The following is a 24,163-nucleotide window of genomic DNA, read 5'->3' as shown; positions in this document are numbered from 1 at the left end:
AAAAAATATATCATCACAACTATTCTAATATATATATATATATTATATTCCCAGTTATCATCTGTGAAGTGAGTGCAAGTTAAACATACATTGAATTATGCTTTCTCCAAGGACTTCCAATATTCTGGAACGAATACATTGTGCTTTGCATTGTAATTCATCTTTTTTTATTTTGACCATGTCCGATCCTAATAGGATCATATCGTAGCATTTTTGTACAGTGCCCTTTTGCTTTTGGGGCGACGATATAGGCCTCTACAGGGTGGAGGTTTGTATTACTTAACAGGTTTTTGTTTTTAAGAGAAATTGATGTTAGCCACTTGCTCAACCTAATAGGTTAATAATAGAAACTCGGACTCCAAACACAAATTGAAAAACAATATGTATCTTTTCCAGACCCAGGATTCGAACCCATGACCCACGACATTATAGGCCGACGCTTAAGCCTCTCGGCCATCGTCGGTGTTGGGTTGCATTATATTAAATAAATGAAATGCAATCGGAGTATGAAAAACTAACTATAAACAGAGTATCGTGTAAGTTAGGATACTATTATATTTTGTAATACTGCGATGAAATAATTTATATTAATAAAGGTTTATATTTCTTTTATTTTGTTGTTGTTGGTGGAACTGCATTGTATTGTTGTTTAATTTAATAAAACACATATTTTGTATTACTTATTCCACCTTTAATGAATATATTAGGACCGGTTTCGTCCGCCTCAGAGGGAAATTTTCAACTGAATAATTTTTTTTTAAAAACCATATTTATCAAACAAAATCCAAAGCGACAGAAATAATATAACAGTAGGTACATCAATTATCCGTCCAATAATACCTTCCCAATTACAAATTAATTTAAAATTAACGAGGTTGGACATTAATATTTCATACTACATCAGGGGCACTAAACAAATTATTTTAAAATATTAACAAAATACAAAATATGAAACAATCAACACTAACAATAACATTAATATCAACAAATATTTATGATTAGTCAAAATTTACAATAAAAAATAAACGTGTATAATATTAAAATAAATTTTACATAACCATGTTACCAAATTTTACCGCAAAAATACGTAACAACAGCGAATTACGAAGAGACACTAAGTGTGTAATATATTCTAGAATATCTACATCGCATCTTAGTTCAAAGTGTTCCTGAAAATGTTCACCTTAATAGTAATTTGTGCAGACGCCAGGCTTGGCTTAAAAAGTGCTTGTATGGAGAATGTATTTTCAAAGGAAATCACATGGGTGATGTTTTATGTGGGTGCGCAACGCTAATGACCATAGTTATGCTCAAAAGCAAAAAGTGGCGAGAGAAAAAACTTTTTTTAGGGACATTAAAGGCTATGTAAATGGGTTTTTAAGGACGTAGGCGAAATACGCGATAATTTAATACCTAAAGAAAAATGAGGGCATTGAGAGTTATGGCATAAATATCCAGAAAAAACTTTCTTTTCTTTGGCATGTAGAATAATGAACTTTTCTGTCACGGTTCACACATTTCACGTCACATTTAAGGATAACTACACGAGATAAAAAAAAACTTTTATATCCTGTGAATAGCAGATGAAAAGTTTCTTTTCATTGTTAACGTACCTAATTGTTATTCATTTTATTAACCTTGCCGAAACTCAGCTAAATTCATCACACATTCGGTCTTAATCGTATGTTTCACGACGATTTTAGTTTTGAATGAAGTATTTTTAGTTATTTGTTCCTGAGAATGTCTCATGCACAGTGCAGAGCCAAAATTCCGCCCTTTTTATAAAGTATTTTTATCATCCTTTCATGAGTCTTACATTTAAGAAATGTGTTGTATGGATACATTACTAACAAAATATATTCCATTAAAACTAATTTAAATTCCATTTCTACATTTTCTAATTCTGAAACGGTTTCAGATACATTAAAAATGCACGTGACAACTTTCAAAACTCGCGAGTGACTGGCAAACATATTTGGATAAATTAATTATATAGGTATGTCTGCACGTATAATTGCTGGTCATCAAGGACGTAACGTCCAGGAAAAATGGAAGTAAACAAGACATCGCGAACCCGACAAAAATTACAGTCCTGTTAAACCTTCTATGTTGATTAACACATTTGTTTCCAACCAGTGAGCTGAATGTTTTAATGAAAATATATTTCCATTATTACTACAGTTTAGGTACAACTATATATACCTAATGATTCTCCTCGATTTGCCGCCCTTTGAGTAACTGCCGCCCCCAAGCGATGCTCAATCTGCCTACCCCCACGGGACGTCACCGGTCTCATGACTAAAATTACGAATGTTCATAGGAAAGAGAACCCCAGAAAGGCGAAATATAAAAAAATTAAAAGCACACGTATAACATAAAGCGAATAAAAACTGCCAACCAATTTAAGTGAAAAGATCTTCCAATTCGCAGTATGGTGCTGAATTTTTTTTAATAATATAACATACTGATACTGAGTAATTACCAGTCTTATGTTTGACTAGGAATCGCTACTTGAAACTGTTGTATTGACAATCTGATTTCGTGGTAATGAATGGGTTTTTTTGAATATCTGTATGATGTCACATATATTCTGCTGCCATATGAGTAAATGTATGACTTGTTACTTTTAGTTAAAGTTGTTAACAAAGTTGTACTATCAGATGACGGTAGATTTAAACGATTTAATCATACAATGTTAGTATGGGTACCTATAAGAAAAAGTACGTAACATTTAGGTAATATATTATGTATTATTGATTAATTTAATAAAACGCATTTATTGTACTTATTCCACTTTTTATTTGATAAATTTGGACCAGTTTAGTCCGTCTCAATGTCTAAATTTATCAAATAAAAAAGTGGAATAAGTGCAAAAAAATACGTTTTATTATATTAATCAGTAATACAATGCAGTAACACCATAATATATTGTCAGTTAACACAATAAAAGAAATATAATATTATGTATTAATTAAAGTTTATTTGATAATTTTTGTTTTAAAAGACAAAACAATTACATTAATTTGTAACGTAAAACATAAATATTGTATACCGCGTTGAATGAATATAAATAAAGCATATTAAAATAACGTGGTTCAATATCAGGAAGGATTATCATAACAAAATATAAATGCAGAAAAATATCTATTAATACATTGGTCCAAAAACATTGTAATACATTCATTCTAGTCGATTGCTAAAGAAGTACAAAAAATTAGAAATGCCGTAAAATATTAAGTATTATAATGAAACATTAGAATATAAAGTAATAAAATTTCCGACGTTCCCCAATTACATAAATATTCGTCGGAAGGAAACTTTATTCCCAATAGTATTTGAAAAGCTAATAGCGTTTCAGTTCTGTTATCATAAACAAAATCAAGTCCCAAATTATGACTGCGTGTATGTACTGATTCCCTAAACGTAGCCCCAGTCCCTGACATCCGTAGAGCCTGTCTACGCCGCGTAGACCTTTTCATGACAGTATTTACGATTTCATTTTTGGGCCTTTTATCTTTATCTATTGGAGAATTTTGCTTATCAGCATTTTAGAATGTGTTTTTGGCGTGTTTATTTATTAGATTTTGGAATTCTTCTGGGTATAGAGTACGTTCTTTTATAATCCACGCTGAAACAAACATTTATAAGACATTAAATATTTAAAAAAATACCAATAAGAAATGTTATATCAACTGAAAAATACAGTTAAAATACAGTTAGAATAAATAATATACACACGAATTGTAAATGTAGGATTATTTATTGAAAATAAATACAATTGAAAAAGCTTTAGGAGCATTAGAAGGAAGTCACTTTGGATACAATTCATTGTTGAAGTAAGCTAGAGCTCATCCCGATTTGTTACGCTATGTATGATGATAATCACAAAATTTTACTCGATATCAACAAATTCATAACTTATTACTGATAGCTGTCGTCAGATATGTTGCAAGTCTCTCCTGCGTACATAGATGTGCTACTGATACGACGCAACTAAACGGATAAACATTATTGTACATCCGACAAAGAAGCAGGGATTTGTATTGGCGGAAATATTGGGTATATTCATTATCAGTTATAAGTATATGAATGCATAGTTTTATAATTGTTTAAAGTATATTTATTAACCTGAAATGTAGTTTCATTATGATTTCCGCCATAAATTCTTATTTTTGCTATTTTGTGATCAGACACTATACTTATAAATGTACTGCTGTACTAGCTCGGCGACTCGCATGCTGTAAGATAGTATTGAGTCTATGCATAGTAACGACGACTTTTTGAACTTCACACAAGCGAAATTCATGCTGTGTATATTGTATACAGTATATTGCATGCGATATCTGGGGTATTTTTAAAATCAAACATGTTGGAAATACGTTTATTAAGTTACGTGTGGTTTGTGAATGTCATCAAGAATCTTGACGTTTTGCAGTTGGGACGAGTTTATATGTGCGACCTGGCTCAGAATATTTTAGTCCTCATCACAATGTTGGTTCATAGGTCGTAGTCTGGCAATCATGCGATGTCATACCAATTATATACCAGTCATATCCAAGATTTTTTCTCAGTGGGCAAGTTTTGCGTAGCTTAGACATGTGGAAAGAGTTATTGAAGTTAGATAGGATCCATTCCGGTCTGACGCGCTTCGGATGAAGATAATTATATTTCGAAGATACTTATTTTTTTGATTAAAACTAGGAATGTGTATCGATTGTATGGCCGTTAATAAATTAACAGATTAAATCATTAGAAAATAAATATAATTACTGTGCTTTTACTGGAAATAAAATGCTGTACCTTTCTTTAATATAATAGCTACCCATTATTATTTCAAATCACAGATGTCTGAGCGTGATATTTGTAGAAATACACACGGAGAAAGAGTATATAGTATATATATTACATATTTGTGCGTTTTAATATCGAAAGAAACAGTAGTTGTGTGATCGTACCCGATAGGTGGCGTTTTTTTGCAAAAGCTCGTAAAAGTTAGTGGGAGCGCGGATGAAAGCTCGGCACGCGAAACGGCATGACGTGTCGCGGGTCGGGAGCTTATCGCGGCACGGCGCGCACTGCCTAGCACGACACGTACGCACGTGAAACTAGAACGCCGTTTTGTATTAATTGTAAATGTGAGAATACGATTTTCATAAATTTAAATAATTTCTTGGAATTATTGTTAAGTTGATGTCGTTTACAGTTTGAAAGGACATTGATAATAATATTATGAAAAATAAAATGAATCAAATTAAAAAAAAAAGTAAATACCACTTTTGCTTTTAATTTAAAGATATGATCCTTTATAGTCAAGTTTATACAGTGAGTGTTATCTTAACAGAATTTTTCTTCGGCCATCCCATTGATTCCTCGCTCTGCATCAAACACACAGAAAAATAACATACCCTTTAATATACCATAATATTATTCAATAAACATTTTAAATTATTAGCAAGTGCAAGTTCGTTATAACTAAAATGGAGTGATCTGGGCGTTGGTTAATAATTATGGCACTTAATAATTGATACCTTGATTTAAAAACACAAAAACCGATAGCAAAAATTAACGCATTTCGATAAGCATTTCATATAAGAATTAGTACTTAAATTCATCATAATTAAGTAGGATGCTCGTAGCTTAATTGGTAAAGCACATTGGTGCGAATCCAGTGGTTAAGGATTCAAGTTCCTTCGGGCGTATTTAAAAAAAAAAGTTTGTTTTTTCTAGTAGGTATGTACCTATATATCTAAGGTGTTTTCAAATTATGTGTATTCAATATATACTTTGCTAGATTCGGCATTAAACTTCTAATTATTTACTATGTAGGTAATATTCTTCTTTTTCATTAGTGTCGTCTTCAGGGTCAGCAGCCTTCATCATGATTTTCTTGATGCTATGAAGCAGCGGCTTTGATACGATTTTTGCTAATGTCATGTAACCACTCTCAAGTCACTTAAATGTTACATGCGTTTACTGATTTTTAATACCTGTAATAGAAAGGAAATATTCACAATAAAAATAAATACTTAAACACTAAAAATGTCAAAAATAATACATGGTACTTTGAAAATGGAACAATTAAATTATTTATAACAAAAGTAGCATTTACAAAAATTTGTTTGATCTTCTTCTTCTTTTTCTGTTTGTGCCTATCTAATCGGAATTTTCCTCAATTCACGCTGCTCTGAGCCGTGTCCGGAAACTTGTACGTATGCAGTTCCCCGTATCTCACTTCAGCGTGAAATGTTGTATCTGAAATATATGGCCGTATATTAAAAAGACCGTCCAACCTCTTTGGGTCGTATAGTACCTACCTACTGACATAAAATACATGTCTAAATAAAACACGGTTCTTGTCAGTTTACACTTTACAGGAAGCCAGCAGGAAACAAATTTTGAAAAAAAGCCGATATACTGGATTATTTGTTAGGTTAGGTTTACATACTTGAATTCATAAACTTTTCCAAAATCAGCTATGAAAATTGAATTATTGTTCATATTGAATCTAATAAAATTGGAGACCGTATAGTGTACGGTCATATATTTCCGATAGAAAGCTCACGGCGAACTGTGCCATGGTGAAATGTTTTATGTACAATTTACATGTAACCGCTCTTAGCAGTGTTACGGTCAGATTCCTTCGAGTTCTTCCACGAGAGGTTTGTTTACCGGAAACCATATGTTGAATAATAAAACGTATACTGGCATTTATAGTTATGTGAATGTCGCATTATGTGGCTAAATTATTTCTGTAGGACTTTTCATTCTCGATATCACCTCGCTGTGCATATTTTTTTTTCAATTAATACGAATCATCAATATGCACACCGACATCTTTCAAAATATAAAGTTTACATGTAATGTTTATGAGGGTTTACGCCTCCGCTCACAATGTAAAACATACAGCAAACGTGATCATATCATAATACTCGCAGGATTCTCAAAATTGAGTTATGGCGACATAGTACTTTTCTCACTCATGTAAATGCCCTGGCTTTCTGAACTGCAATGGGTCACAAATGTTACTTAGAGTGTAATTTAAGCAGACATTATAATGGAACATGCTTTTTTCATGGTATGCTGCGTTGTCATCTTATTGTTTTTATTGCCAGGAGTAATATTTTTAAATAAAAATATAAATCTGGCGAATGGCGTTAAATTTAGCATTTTTTGATACTCCAGCTTAAACAGCTTATAATATTTTACAAAAAAGCTAGAATATTACACAAATTTTGCATGAAAATCAACATACTGGTCTCTTGTATTTACATTATGTATATTACCAATAAATTAAACGCCCACGATGGCCGAGCGGTTACGCGTCAGGATTATAATGTATGATGGATCCCAGTCAGTGGATTTCAGTTTAGCCAATTCACATGTAGTTTTGCAATGTGTGATTGAACCTAAAGCAACCTACTAGGTTAAACAAGTGCCTGATATCCATTTATCGTATAAATAAAAGTCTGTTAATACAACCTCCACTCTGTGGAGGATCATAACATGGTAAAAAAATAATTAAATGTACCTAATATACCATATTTAAGTATAAACCGAATTTTGTGATTAATTCTGTTTTAGTTTGTGACAAATGTCGTGGACAAGTTGTGAAACAAATAGTTCTCCTTCAATATATTTTGTTCACGCTAAACAATGTTCAAAATTATGAATTATTTTCTAGAAAATATTGATAATTATAAGAAAATCTATAATTTTTTTGTGTCTACTAGTTTATTTTGTTACCTTATCTCGCAAAATTTTATCAATGACAGTTGGCAACTTTAATTTAAATCGTAATTTAAGTAGGTATATTACAATGGAACATCATATTTGGTATTATTTGATAGAGTAAAAAGTCGTTACTATTTGTGTTGCTTTAAAGATGTTGAAGATGAATGCATTCATTTTATTACGTACATTATTGACTTACCTATATCTAATAACATGCTAGCAAAAAAGTGAAAACACAATCGATAGCATGTTACGCAAGCAAAATAAATATATGGTATCTATTCATTATTAAAAACGAGACCAACTATTTTTTGTAATTTGATCCTTTATAGTCTTTATACTATATAAATGATGACGCCAATAGTGCATTAAGTAGAAAATCAACTGGTTTTTTAAACGATTTGCGTGCAGAGTATTAATGACCCGTCGTTAAACTCGCTTTAAACAATTATTGTAAAATAATATGTTTATTAACATATTTCCCAGATTAAGAGTTCAACTAAATTAACATTTACACAATAAATTAAACTTGTTTATGTTATTAGATTAAATAAACTGTGCCTAGTTTTATAATTTGTTCATGTAGGGATAGTGATGGTGAATATACGATATAATAAAAAGGGTAAATATATAACCAAACAAATTAAATGAAAATCTTTGAAAACATTTAAACCATCTACTAAATAGAAAAATATGTTCATATAATATATGGATAGGTAGATACATTTAATGTATAACGATCCAGCCGTGGGATTCAAACCAGAGCGTTGGAGCGAAGCTCGGAGCAGGAGCACGGAGCACTGGAGCAATCGGATTTTACCCGGAGCGGGAGCGGAACCGGAGCACCGAAAATTTGTAGTGCTCCACTGCTCCGGATGTTTTTTTATGAATAAACTTTCGTCCTAAAATCCAATGAAAATAGTGTATTTTGACACTTTGCAACACTGGAAGTATTTGAAATATTGTAACTATGTCGAGTAATAAATAACCTCACTTTTTTGACAGAAGAGAAAAATGATGAGAGACAATTTGCTGTAGAAATTTTGTTTAATAGAATTAATAATGAAAATGACGATTATTTTAAAACTACTTATTTTTTTAACATTTGTATACATATTATACTTTATATAGATTTTAATATCTAATATAAACTTTTTACCTGGGGCGGAGCCGGAGCAAGTATTAGGTCCCGGAGCGGAGCAACTCAAAAAAGGGTCCGCTCCAACGCTCTGATTCAAACTGATTTGATCATGACTAAGGAATCCAATCCCGAGCCAAAATTCTGATCCCGGGATTTCGGGATTACAATTTGACAATCCCGGGATTGGCATTTTTTTCCATTGTTAATATAAAATTTTTATATTTACAAATAACATTGATAAAATCGGTCAAAAATAAATCTACTATAATTTATACTATTTAAGACATTTATTGTTAATATTGTATACGTTCAATCTTGGAAATACACAAGTTTAATGGAGTAAATAATATTGTAATATACATAATAATGTGAATTTAATATGAGATTGCTTTTTCTAATAGTAAAGACATAATGAATGGATTAGCGAGATTTAAAATAGTTAAGCAAATAATCATGGCGTACTTATGACCTTTCCGCATCATTTATTTATTTATTTATTTATTTATAAAAAAGAGTATTACGGCATTACAGCTTTTGGCCAATGCGCCATAATACATAATACATACAAATATATAAAAATATCTTAATTACAAATAACAACTAATATGACAAGAAAGTGGAAAAGACAGCATGTGTAAATATTAAAGAAATATGATAATATATACAATTATAAATTTATCCTATTTAAAACGTCTACAAACATTAAATAATTAATAAAAAACAAATCAACCTTATAAATCTAATTAGTCAGCCAAAAATGAAACTGCCGTAAAACGTATGATATCACGGTAGAATTACTTTGTTAAAAGTGCCAAGCATTGTTTTTTCCCAATCTTTCTCATTTCTAATAATTCATGTGAAAAAATAAAATGAATCGGCAACCTACACATGGGTATAAATCAAACTTCATTCAAACTCAGTTTATTTCTAATGTAGTTGTTTTTTATTAAAAGTATTTTTTCTGTTTTATTTTCGCTTTTATTTTATTTTCCATAAAAATTGATAAAAAAATCAATCCCGAAATCCCGGGATTCATAGGTATCGAAAATAGCTCGGGATTTGAATCCCTAATCATGACCCATCGATAGTGACATCGCTTTTAACCTCGGTTCTACTGTCTACATTAATGTGTGAGTACGTCAAAAGCAAAAAGGCTTCTCTTCATCACTTACGTCTTACACATTGAGATATACGCATCAAATTAATGACACAGTTTTGAAGAATTTTTAGGTACGTTATAAATTCTGTGGTATTGGTGTAAATGCTTAAGGGCGGACGTGCTCAGCGTGGGTCAAAATGGAGCTTTTTTTTCTATTTTCAAAGCATGAGCCTGGACATACCTTAAACGTTGTAGATAATCTATTTCTCTATAATCTATTATAGAAGCCTTATTATCCTTTATATTTATTTTAAACATTTGATGACTGCATAAAGTATTTTTATTACATAAAATAGTATTCTTTTAAACCTCTCGCTCTAATGTTTTAGAATATAGTCATAATAGGCGGCTCTCGTGGTGCAGTGGGTAAGGCGCTGGCCTTCCACCCGAGAGTTCTGGGTTCGATTCCCGGTCATGACAAAAAAAATTATGTGTTTTTATCAAAGCCTGGGTGTTTGTGATTGTTCAAAATTACTAACAAAACAACCACCTTGTACGAAAAAGCAAGGACATGGTTATTAATAATTCTAAAAAAAAAATATATAGTCATATTTCAGTACATAAATGTGCAGTGGTGTTAAGATTTTTTACATTTAATAATTTTTATACGCATTTATAAAACCATCAGTATAATTTATATTGACATTATTATATTGAAATATTTACGATAAAAATTATATTAATAATCTCTGTGATCCCAAATTTGACAAGAATTAGGCATTTTATTATTCAAAAAAATGGGCAAGATTAACACATTTGAAGATAATTCTAAAGATACTCATTATAAGCTATGTATTTGATCATTCGAGTGTGATAAACATCCTACGAATAATGATTGCTTTATAATAATTATTGACCTAAGGATAAGGTAGTGTGTTTTTGAAATACGCTATTTCTTTTGGTGTTCCCCAGTGGTTAAGCTACAGCATACGGCCGTAGCCATAAATTGACAAACTATAATTGAAGTAGGGAGTAAAATGATGTTAACGCGCGTGTTTGAACATGTACCTAACCGATTTTTTTTAACGGTACAGGACTTCGGAGGAATCTTTTAGCTCTAGTAACAGTCGATTATTCCATCTATTATGATTTACGCCTAATTTTAAAACTTTAGCCAAGCAGTTTACTTTAGGAGTCGGCAACTTTTATTTGACTGCAAAGCCACATAATAATAATATACTGTATTACTTTTTATTAAATATTGATTATAAAATATTGCTACGTATGCCTTTGTAATAAACAGCATATTCCGTGACTTGTTGATATAATCATTATATACTAAAAATATAGGTTATATACATATGGCCTTGGAATATATGAATTATAATTCGTTATTTAGTAATAACGCATTGTAGAAATATTGTGTGTTGAATTATTATTGTGCCCCCGTTTTCACGAGAAAATATAAATATCGCGTGAGACAAATGGGAGCCATACGAGTTCAGGCTATTTGGATAAGTTCTCAATATAAAAAAACTTTTCATATTATTATTGTGATATTTTTGACTACTTTATTCTTAGTTAGTAACTTGTGCGTAAAGTTTTTTTTCATTGGCTATTACAAAACAGTATCTTGATTTAATTTTTAATTAAAATAATAAACAATTGTTAATATATAATTATGTAAGTAATCAAAATAATGAAATTTGCCACTACCTTGATTGGTAATGTTTGATTAATTTAATTAACTTTTAATCAAGTTTTAATTTACCATAATATATTAATTTTATTTATTATAATTATGTATAGGTATTTCGTTTGTTCTTATAAACTTTAGCGCCCGCGATCGATGTGTGGTAGATTGTCCGTTTTTGGAGTCTAATTTCGTGTTTGAAAATTCACTTGTTATATTCTTCTGTAGTAAGTTGTTCATCACTTTCCGTCGGGATCACCATTTGTAGTTGTTTGATATTTTAATTTGGTATTAGTATTTAATAGTTTTACATCATTCTCGGACAAACACAATACCTAGAGTTGGGTATTTCCCGAGAAAATCTCAATCTCGAGATTCGGGATTTCCCGAAATGATGAAATTTTGAATTCTCGAGATTCGGGAATTCCAGAAAAGAATTCTTGAGAATTCACGAGATATCGGAAAATTTAAAAAAAAAAACTGTAAAAATCCTAAAATCAGTGTAAAAACAGACGAATTCCAAAAAAATATGATTTTTTTTTATTTATGTAAGAAGACAAATAAAATAAAATTAGGAAAACAAAAATTATTCAAAACATTACGTATTAAAATAGTATTGACACAGACACAAAAAACACAGACTGTCATTCGATGAGTCTAACGATCGCGTACGCTTTTGAGACACAAAATTCACTGATGTTGCAAAAATTCCGCTCATTTTGAGTCGTCGACGTTGGCTTAATGCTGTTAAATGTCCCGATCAGTATTTGAACGTTTTGTGTTTCTTGTCCAATTTTTTTCATACAGAAAATCGTTTTTTTTTTTCAATAAATATTTGATAATAAAGAAATTCAGAATCCCGGAAAAGATTACCGAGATCCGGGATTTCCTGAAATATTAAAAATTTCAATTCTCGAGATTCGGGATGGAAAATCTCGAAAAATTCTCGAGAATTCCCGAAACCCAACTCTAACAGTACCTACCTATGCGTGGGACGATTATTCAATTGAAGGATTAATTGTCATCTGCTTGATTGAAAGGTTTAATATGGATAATTAATAAATTATAATAATTACATCAGAATTATCTGAGGTATTTAAGTTCTATTTTATGTTGATATATGTTACTATAGTTGAATGTATTTATTTTGAGTATGGTTCTAATAGTTTGAGTAACTGCCTAACAAGCATTTCTCGACCAAGATCCACGCCAGATTGTTAAGCCAATAGAAAACTATATACATCCTGTTATGGCTTATACCTCAGCTGAGGCATGGTCTAAAAAGATCCTGACTAGGCGATGCGCGCATTGACGCGAGCCGAACGAAATATAATTTGACATAAAAATTCAACATGCGTCCTTTTAATGTTATGTTTATTATTATATTCGTAGTAATAATATTATATTCATTGACATGTTTTCTTTTTCAAGTACATGCGGAACGTTTTTTAGTCATCTTTAAACGATTTAAGAATATATTACTCCAACGCCATCACAAAACAAATTGACGTGCTCACAGGTCGACTATCGCTTTCCGACTGGCAACGCGGCCGAAATTACGTCCCACATACTGTTGAAAATTATTTGCCGTTTCACTTACGTACGCTCTTAAGGCCATGCATTAGTTGAGGCACGGTCTAAAAAGATCGTTGCTAGGCGATGCGCGGATTGCGGGTCGCGGGTGAAAATGACGCCTGTCAAACGAAATATTATTTGTCATATAAATCCAACATACATCCATTTTGTGTTCTGTTTATTGAGCAAAACGGAAGCTGTCCTCCTCAGGGGTAGTTCTCGGGTCAACATAACTCGACGGCCGCCCACGGTTCGTTTTGGCCAGACCTCAGTGCGTTTCTCCGAAAGGGTTACGTATCTGGGAGTAATTCTTGATGACAAGCTGTCTTTCGTTCACCACGCCAAGACGGCCGTCTCTAAGGCCAATTCGGCCTATCAGAGAATGGCCCGAATGGCGGGCAGCAATTGGGGACTTAAGCCTAGAGCCCTTAAGGTTGCATACGGCGCAATTTTCATGGGAATTGCCGGTTACGCCTCCAGCATTTGGCATTCTCGAGTAAACTCCTTAACTCTCGTGAGACGCGCACTATTAAGCGGGCAGCGACTTGCGCTGATCTCGCTTACCAAAGCCTACCGCACAACTTCTACTGACGCGCTTGCCGTACTCGCGGGGGTGCTACCCCTCGATCTGCACGTCCAAGTCAGAGGATCGATCACCCTCCTCTTGAGGGGGATCAGCACAATACTCGCCGGTGTCCATCTGACACCACCGCAGAGATCCGAGGACGTTCCTTACAGGAAGACTGTAAGTGACATTGTGTACAAGACCGCATTTGCGGCATGGCAGGCGAGGTGGACCGCCTCCCCCAAGGGGCGGCACACTTACCGTTTTTTTCCAGACGTATTCTGCAGGCACCAAACTAGAAGACTCCAACCTTCGCACTGGATTAGCCAGTTCCTCACCGGCCATGGCAACTTCGCCGCCAGACTCCACGAGCTTGGCTTGATAGTAGATGGGCCGGGTTGTACCTGCGGGCATGACCACCAAGATGTTGAACACATCCTCTGGGATTGCCCGCTTATGGAATTCGAACGAGCGGAGCTGTTTGCCAGGGTCCGTCCTCACACGGGCCCAATTGGTCATGGAGATCTGGTAGCAACCGAGGCCAACTTTGCGGCATTTGAGAAATTTGCAGCGTCGTATGGGGAGCGGGATAGTCCCGACTCTTCTGTAGACTCATCCATTTCAATTCGTGACACTCAGTATGCGGGTACACAAAGCGCTTAACGTCAGCGGACAGCAGAGCCAGTCCAAAAACAAACATTTTCTTTCTTAACTTTCTTCTTTCAGCACTACGGTGCATGGTTGCAGCATCAGTCCCGTGCGGCTCCGTCTCGGGACGGAATGAGCACTTAAAATCACTTCTTTCAGACACGTTTAAAGCGTCATAGAAAGCGGCCGTGCATATCCACGGTTGTGCATATATGACGGGTGGTGGTGGGCACTTTAACGTATGTTCTATTAGTAACAATAATAATATATTCGTTGACATGTTTTCTTTTTAAAGTAAATGGGTAACGTTTTTAGTCATCTTTACACGATTTTAGAATTAATTGACCCGTCGCTATCACGCAGCAAAGTGACGTGTTTCTGGCTCGAAATTCTCTCACTGAATGGCAGCGAGTCCAAAATTTCGTCGCGCTTACAGTTGAAAATTATTTGGCGTTTCACTGACGCGTCACCTTAAAAATTTTCGAAAATTTTTATTTAAATTATGATATTATTAAAATAATATTTTATTAGAAGCCATTGTAAAATCAAGTACTTATTTATGCCATGCTTCAATACTACAAACATAACGTAACTATGTACTGCAAAATGTTTTATTTCACAGGTCAAATTATTCACATTCCACAAGTAGGATTAGTAGATTAGTACCGCCTAATCCAATTAAAATAACAGGCTTAATTCTGAGATTAAAACTATACATATACGCACCTACGCAATAGTTCTAATCTTCTTTACAAGGGCTTTCATAGCTGAGGACCGTGACCTCATCAAGTAACTATTGTACGTTTTAAATGAGTCAGACTTCTTCAGTTAATTACGTCCAATACTAAGGTCACGTATATTTTTTTCATTACAGTGTATTTATAATTATATATAATATTTATTTATTTAAGAATACAAAACATTTTGGACATAACAAATCTAAATTTAAGAATTGCAGATATCTATGAGAATGTCGACGAATTGAAGGGTGTCCTGGCGGTGGGTAAGACGGAAGAGCTAGGCAAAATTGTAAAGTTATTTAACAGAATAGGAGTGAGGACCTGATCGACGGTTCCCCTTCTAGAAGAGAAGAGGCGATATGACAGCGAGTCGCAGTCAAAGCCTCGGTAAAATCACAAAAAAAAAAATTTAAGACGTACACAACATGAGATTTACATTATAACAAATATTACTCTCACAAGAGAGAAGAAGAGAATATAGAATATAATAATAATAATTACAGGAAAAAATTGGGAATGGGACAAATGGACTCCGGACAATTGGACGCCGCACTGTCGTAGACACGTATACAGAACGTAGGCGAGGTATTTTAATCAGTTTCTATCTACTACTTAGTAGTTTTAATTCATTTTACTCTTAATATAATGTATTCTTTATTGCGGATTGAGAATTACCATGCCTAAGGCTTTAAATAAAATAAAAAACTCTTTTTTCGTTGGAACTTAAACATATGCATGATTAAATCATTATTTACTCTGCATATTTACATTCTCACAAACTATTAAATTATAATATAATCATTTAAATATAAATAATAATATACAATATTTTTTTAAAGTACCTACAAGTACCTAACATCTATTTATTTTCGAATTCCGTGGCGTCCAGTTGTCCCGGTGCCAAATCGTCCTAGACCTAAAAAATTAGATCACCACATACTTAAGTACAGTTTAATACAGAAAAATATAATTTTGAAAACAAAAAACATACAATTTTATACAGAAAAATAAAGTATCAAAAACAAAATGCAAAGTACATCATTGAAAATGTCTGTCTTAAGGGAGCGCGTTTACTAATCTTGCACCCCTCGCTAATGGTGCCTGATAGGCTTGACACGAGGAAACTGTTCCGATCCAGAATAAATCATGGCTGCGATCACGTTGTTAATATATTAATATAAGTAATATTATATTATATCCGTTGCTGAAAGTCAGGCAAGCGTATTTCATGTCTAAAATTAGAAAAAACGAGAATTTAAGAGTTTCGAATTTCAGGTTTCTGTATGAATGTCCTCAAGAAGTGAGATAATGAAAAATTTGATACAAAATCTATACACTAGGTACCTACTCATTTTAGGCCAAATTGTACTTGGGCCACACTATTTTTGAGGTAGGTACAAAACTCATTCGTATTTAGTAATAATTTAAAATTTAAACTTATTTATTAATATGAGCAAAAAATACAAACTGCAAGTTTAAATTGTTAAAGCATGGCATGAAAAATCATAAATAAAAATAATAGGATTAAAATATAATGAAAAAGTCATAATATATCGAAGTTTACTAGTTCCTTTCACTTCACCCTGTACTTGCTTTTTGAAGTCATATAATTCCGCCGAATTTAATCACATCGACAATTCATGTTAAAGAGTTAGTTTTGGGTCTCTGGGCGGTTACTTACTCATGAAGAGTAATTTGACATTTCTAATTTAAAAGCTTGTGCATATGCAAGGAAGATTTTAAATACATCGTTATAATAATATTCTAAATAATTTCCATAGCTAGATCCAGTGCGTACGAAATGCTTTGTTTCAACATGTATTATCACAGTGGCGTAGCAGTAGAAGCAGTATTTTTTATCAATGAAATTAATATACAATATTATGTAATACACAATTAATAAATTTATAAAAATTAAAACGCATCCAAAATTGAAACCGTTTTAACAGTGCCATACCATTTTAGTATATCTACATGTCGAGTACAAAGTTTGTCGCCAAAACTTGATGCTCTAATTTTGTAGTTATTCAAATCATTTAGTTAATTTTAATTGAAAATATTATAAACAGTTATTAGCCGGTCGCATACATTACGAGACGAAATGCAGATAATGCAATATATACTATATATTGAGTCTATACGTATTATTATAGTTGATTGAATAGGTATATACGTGAAAGCTATGTCTACATTAATTATTCACTTCATCTTCCACCTCGCTTCAACATTCAGCTTCTTAACACCGAGTAGTTTTGCGCATGCCATAGATTGACTCTGTGGAATACACTCCGTCAACTGTCTATACGTCAAATAGTTTTAAAATTTTCACGGAAAGCAGTGTTACCACCACATATGCTGATTATGATACAAAATGTCAAAATCATAACATTACAAAATATACAGTTTACAAAGAACATTTTTTTGTTTTAAATCAATTAAAATTATAGTATATTGGCTTATTTGGCGTTAAATTAGAGTATTATTTACAATTATATACTTTTTGTGAAAATTATGTTGAACAGAAATGCAATGCTCATACAACTATGTGCGTCAGCACTTTCATAACGAAAAACGACCATTTTAAAACTGGTCGTACGCAGTGTTTACATTAACGTATATACGTAGTTGGAATAATTGACAGGTAAGTGTCGACACACGCAAAATAAGTAGCTGTTTATAAATACAATTACTGTTTACACTAAGTGAATATAGTGTCATACATAAATATGACGATATTAGTGTCAAATGTAAGCGTAACATTAGGCAGCCAAAGCGCATGCTACGCATGCCCTGCGATGCGTTCCTCTGGTGAACGAAAAAGTGCATGAATATAGATAGCTACGGCTACTTACCAAGTTACCACTCATCACCACTGTGATCAAGCGATGTCAAAAATAGTGTTTATTTTTACTTACAATTGCATTTTACTTACAATGCATCTACCATCGTTATAATTTTTACCAAGCTATGGCTATTAAGGCTAAGGCTATATTATTAAGCTATGCGGACGGCAATAATATAATTCTACACTGCAGCATTATATCAATAATATACATATGCAAACTAAAATTCACATTATTTGATAACCAATAAGATGAATAATTATTTATGTATAAAAATACAACTAATGGGGAAGAATTATAGTTGGAATAACATATTACGTTAAAATATATAAATTAGGGCGTTACATGATTCTTGTCTCTAGCTACGCCACTGTCTTACAATCAGGATTTATAATTATATTTGAATTCATAGTATTGGTTTCATTAACTACATTAGCAATGTATTGTACATACATACAATAAAATAAAGCAAACATAACCTCAATAACGATCGTAATTAAAGTTTCATCCAATCGCGCGATGCATATTTCACCAAATAACGTAATTCCTTATCAGTAAATTTGCAGGCGGTAGCGAAACAAACCGACTTAATATAACTCTTGCGAATGAAACAGACTTATGCAGACGCTATTGTGTATGTGAATGTGGGGTATATAATATTATAGCGAGTCGGAGTACATATAAACATAGACGGAGCTTTTCCTTCTAGATGGCTCTGTGTGACGAAATTGATTTTTCAATTTTGAGCGGGTAATGTACATAAATACGTTAGTTTAAAAATAAATTTCTTAGTATTCTACATGTCTATGGTAAATTTAATTAAACTAAAAAGAAAAGGGTGGTACCAACATTAAAAGTTTATTAATCTACAGCGATTCCAATTTTGATACCACTCTTTGTGATTACACTTGTAAAGTCCACATCATGTTCGTGGCGTGTATTTTCGTGTGACGTAAACATACACTGTAGTTTAATTTGTTAATATTTTTATTTATTTCCCCCCTGTTGTTTGATGTGGGTATTATATAATTAGCATAATAATAGTAATGTTTTAAATTATTGTAATGTAAAACAAATCAGACGAATTTAAATTTAAAGACTAAAATAAATAATGTATTGGTAGTAGTCTTAAGAAAAACAAATACCTACTAGGTTTTTCTCTTATACCGTGTCCATATTGTGTAACTTGGGATCAATCCGTGACTTTTAAGATTTTACCGACTGCATGTGAAACGAATTGAACTCATGATAATCTTGAACAATGAGTAAGCCCACATTCCTCACTCTCCTGTGTGAATTATCTACGCCCAGACGCTCAATGCTTCGATTCTAATGATGAACACTTGGCCTGAAACTATTATAAACACTGATATAATGTTCACCTACTTACTATTCGCACCCACAATTGTTTATTGCATGTGCGTGGCTTAACGGTCCCAATTATTAAGATAGTTCGTGTCCGTTCGTGTCATCCGTGCAATGCTACCCCGTCTTTTAGACACGACGCAGAAAGATATAAAAATAGACATTTATTTTTAATACCACTGCTATAAATAATGTTTAATTCGACCTAAATAATGTTTAATTTAATTTTAATTCCTGAGGGTGTGCGGACCCGAGGACCCACCCCATTTATGTACGCGCCTCTTCAGTTATATTTATTATAAGATTCTCAATGTATTAAAATATTACCAGTTTTATTTTGAGTAATAATTCTTTGTGGATATTTTCATGCTTCTATAATATAACTGTATAACTTTCAACTACGAAATCCGAATGGACACAACCGGATTCCAGTCCATTTGCATAAGTAGCCATTGGGGCACCGCGCAAATTAAACGGGAAATCCCACCCTCACCGAGTATTTTTATTTTATTTACTTCCATTTAAAGCGGTTTCAACTAAATTAGAATTCTGTATACCAAAACCGGATTGGAATAGGATCGACAATTATCATTGTTTTGTTTGATAACAGGAAAAGTATTTACCTATTATGTGGGGTTCTCTGTAGGCCATTTAATAGCGGTAGGGTGTACCATACTGGCAATCAATATATTGTATTTTTACACGGAGCATTGGCCCATTTAGTATTCTTTATTCATCTTTCTATTAAGTCATTTTAGAATGACCAATATGTATAAAATATCTGATTAAATAGGAACCTATTTTAATATTTCGTTAACAATATTACCCGCTTAGAGCAATGATACTCAACCTTTTTTTTTCTTCGGGCCAAATACATATATTTGTAAAGTAACGCGGGCCGCATCACTACTGGTGTGACGAAAAAAATCATGAAACCCCCTCCTCCTTTTTTACAAAACATTTTTGAGATTTTAAAAATTATGCGTGTTTTTTTAAATTAATCGGGTGCAATAGCAACACTCTTATACCAGATCTGTGCGTCAAAGTCGATACGAATCTCAAGATATACGAAATTCCTGATAATAAATGTGTTTCGGGCCGCACATAAAAGCTTAACGGGCCGCAGGTTGAGTATCGCTGGTTTAGAGTCTAAATGTTATATTTTTCCTGAAAGGTCATAATTCTATTTATGTTCTGTTTAGTCACTGTCCTGTTTTTTCTTGTTCTGTTTTGTCATCGTTCTGTTAATTCATGTTTTTTGTTATATCATGTTCTGTTTATTCATGGAACCCCTTTATTTAAAACTTAATATACTTCCATCAAATATAAACAAAACATTGTCAATAAATTGAAAATAAAAAATAGTATTATTTTGAAAAATATTTAAACGCACTATAATAACGTCGCTAAACTGATATGCTAGATTCTAAACCCTTATAGTATCTTGTGAAATCTCGGAAACCCCATGTTGTACCATATTGTTGTATAATATAATGTGCGTAAGGTTAAATTATGAAATATATGTGTAAAATACGCATCTTAACATTGAGCAAACTTAAAATATCAACCCAACTCTATTATTTAGTCTTACACTGTACTTCATATTATTAGTATTTATTATTTGGAGCCATGCAAAGATTTTTTAAATTATTATATATTTATGCACATAGCCATAGATAATAATTGTCTGTTAGCGCTGGTGGAGGAAAAAACAAATTACTTACATTTGTAAATATATCAAAAGCAGATACCCAAGACTGTGGTCGCTATGCATTCAAGTGTCCTTTGACAGAGTTTATTGTGACATAATTTAATAAAAAGTGGCCACAATTTGGTAGGTACGCTAATTTATCCAAGGCATAAAAACCCTGCAACTAATATCAAAATAAATCTAAAATCATATAACATAACCCCTAGGGAACACAGCATTAATGGGAACTGAAGTACATAACGGGTGTAGAGTAATAGACAATTTGTCTCGAATGTGGAAGAATATGGGATAAACTTGTACACGTGTCAAGAATACGGCATTCTAAGCTTGTCCTTTGTTCTGAAAACTTCTTCTTCGATGGCGCTACAGCTCAAGTCCACCGCCGTCATCCAGCCGGAATGGTCCTCCGCACGTCTTTTCCAGTTCCTGATTTTTAGCAGCTGGTTGGCATCTTCTGTAATGTTATCACCCCATCGTGTGTGTGGCTTTCCTACTGGCCTTTTCCCCCCTGAGTTTCCGTCGAGGATCTTCTTCGGTATCCGTGACTCAGGCATGCGCTGGACATGGCCTGCCCAGTTTAGCCTCTGGAGTTTTATGAAGGTAGAGAGTTTTGAATCTTGGTATAAGCGGTATAGTTCCGTGTTGTACCTAATTCTCTACTCCCCACCATCATTCATGGGTCCGTATATCCGCCTCAAGATCTTCCTCTCAAAGCAGTCCACCATTTCAGCTGCTTTCATATTTAGCGTCCATGACTCGCACCCGTATGTAACGACTGTGCGTATGATGGTTTTATAGAGCCGGGTCTTAGTTTTTCTGTGGACATTTCTGGATTTGAATATGGGCAGCAATGAGAAGTACGATTTATTTGCAGCAGTTATTCGGGCTTTTATTTCTTCCAGTTCCTCGTTCTCTTTTGTAATATTGGAACCCAGGTATGTAAACCGGTTGACGACCTCAAATTGATGGTTTCCAAAACTGGAAATTTGGCCCAGCTTGCTCTGATTTTGTCGGCTTTGTACCATGACTTTAGTTTTATTTTCATTTACTCTTAAGCCAATCTCTAGTGCGGCCCTTTGGAGGTGTTCAAATTCTTTCTTCACAATCTGTATGGAACTGCCCATCATGTTGAGGTCGTCTGCATAGCCAACCAGTTGGCTCGGTCTGCTTAATATAGTGCCGCTCCTGTTCACTTGAGACTTTCTGATAGCGGATTCGAGGGCTAAGTTGAACAGCATGGGAGCCAATCCGTCTCCTTGCTTTAGACCCCGAGATACTTCAAAGCCCTCCGTCAGTTGGCCATTCAGCTTCACCTGCGAGTGTGTATTCTGCAGTGTGATTCTAACAAGCCTGACTAGTTTCAGTGGGATTTCAAAGTACAGAATGACAGTGAATAGTTTTTCCCGATCGCTGCTGTCATATGCCTTCTTAAAATCAACAAAGAGCTGATAAATGTCCACATTAAATTCCCAGCATTTTTCTAGAATTTGGTGAACTGTGAAGAGCTGATCCGTTGTAGACCTTACTGCCGTGAAGCCAGTTTGGTATTCACTTACTATGTTGGAATTTCTAGGATGGTCATTGGAATTTATGATGTTTATTTTATTTTTTATCGTATGGACTCTCAATATCAGTTGGTTCCTAGGATTTCAATGTCCGCCACTATCAATAGCAGGTTAATTATTCATATTAGGAGAACAAACAACTGGTGGTTTCAATTTCTAAAATAGTTTTCACGTGTTGTAACAATATTACAAAAGAGTTCATACGAGTCCATCCAAGTATTTTGGTTGTATATATATATATAATATTAATATTCCATTACTACGTATTGGGTGTACTTTGTAAAATTTACATAATACAAAAGTAAGCGAACTTTAATTCCCGAGGCAATTTTCGCATAATAACGTAGCGCAAATATCAGTCCACGCTGTAACGACTTATTATGCAAATTTTGTGTATAGAGTTTTGCCGGAAAGTCAAAGAACACTTCATCACAAGCGTAGCGAGTCGTAAGTGAGGTAGAACCGGCCCGTGATAAGCTTAGTTATGCGCCGTTAACTGACGTCATAAAAGCTCCCTCTAATATCGCGGAGGAAGTGTGAATATTTTCATTCAACACTTTTCATTGATACGACTGTGTGATATTTTCCGTAGGTACCTAGAGATACATGATCTTACTGAGTTATAAAGAATCTGATCTGATTATTTTATATTTACATAATGCATATCTATAAAGACAATTATACTTTACAACGCCATAGGTACTACAAATAATATCCAAGATAAAAGCATTACAATACTCATTATAAACTGGTGATTGCCCATGATTTTACTTTGTCTGCGTAAAATACTAAAAGAAAAATTAAAAAGATACCCGTAATAAAAAAATACACTGTATTGATACGTATATATTTACATATATTTCACGTAATAATAGCTAAGACCAAATCCAGGTGCAGTGCTGCATGCATCGACGCCGACACTCCTCTGCGGGTTTCCGGTCTGCCCGTCGAGGTGGTGTTCAGCTTCAAATACTTGGGTGCCACGGTTGCCGACGATGGTGGTATTTCTAGTGAGCTTAGAATCCACATGGGTATGGCGGGGTCTGCATTCAACCAACTTGGAGTCGCATGGAGGTCAAGGCTATATTCTGTGAGGACCAAGTGTTATTTGTTTACAAACATCCGAGTTCGTGAGCAGACACAGCAGCCTTCGGTGATTGAGGTTATCACGAAGAGACGCTTTACGTGGCTGGGACACGTATTCCGGATGCCACCAAAGAGTGCGATACTTCGTACCCTTGTGGCACAGCCTCAAGGGTTCCGTTGCTGTTGCCGGCCCTCCACCACCCTGCAGCGGCGCTACAAAAGCGACCTACGTGCTGCAAGTCTGACATGGTGGGAGGCGAAAGAGTTGGCGATGGACCGAGGGAAGTGTCGCGAACTTGTGCTTGCCCTATGCCCCAATATTGGGTCGTGACAGGGTGGAAGAAGAAGGAGAAGAATAGAATTCTAGACGCGCGCTTGTCTACTATTAATCGCATTATCTA

This window comes from Rhyacophila brunnea, unplaced genomic scaffold (genome assembly GCF_057557595.1).
Source record: "Rhyacophila brunnea isolate RB1 unplaced genomic scaffold, BYU_Rbru_1.0 scaffold_5, whole genome shotgun sequence".
Lineage (NCBI taxonomy): Eukaryota > Metazoa > Arthropoda > Insecta > Trichoptera > Rhyacophilidae > Rhyacophila > Rhyacophila brunnea.
Note: the sequence above shows the minus strand (reverse complement) of the source record.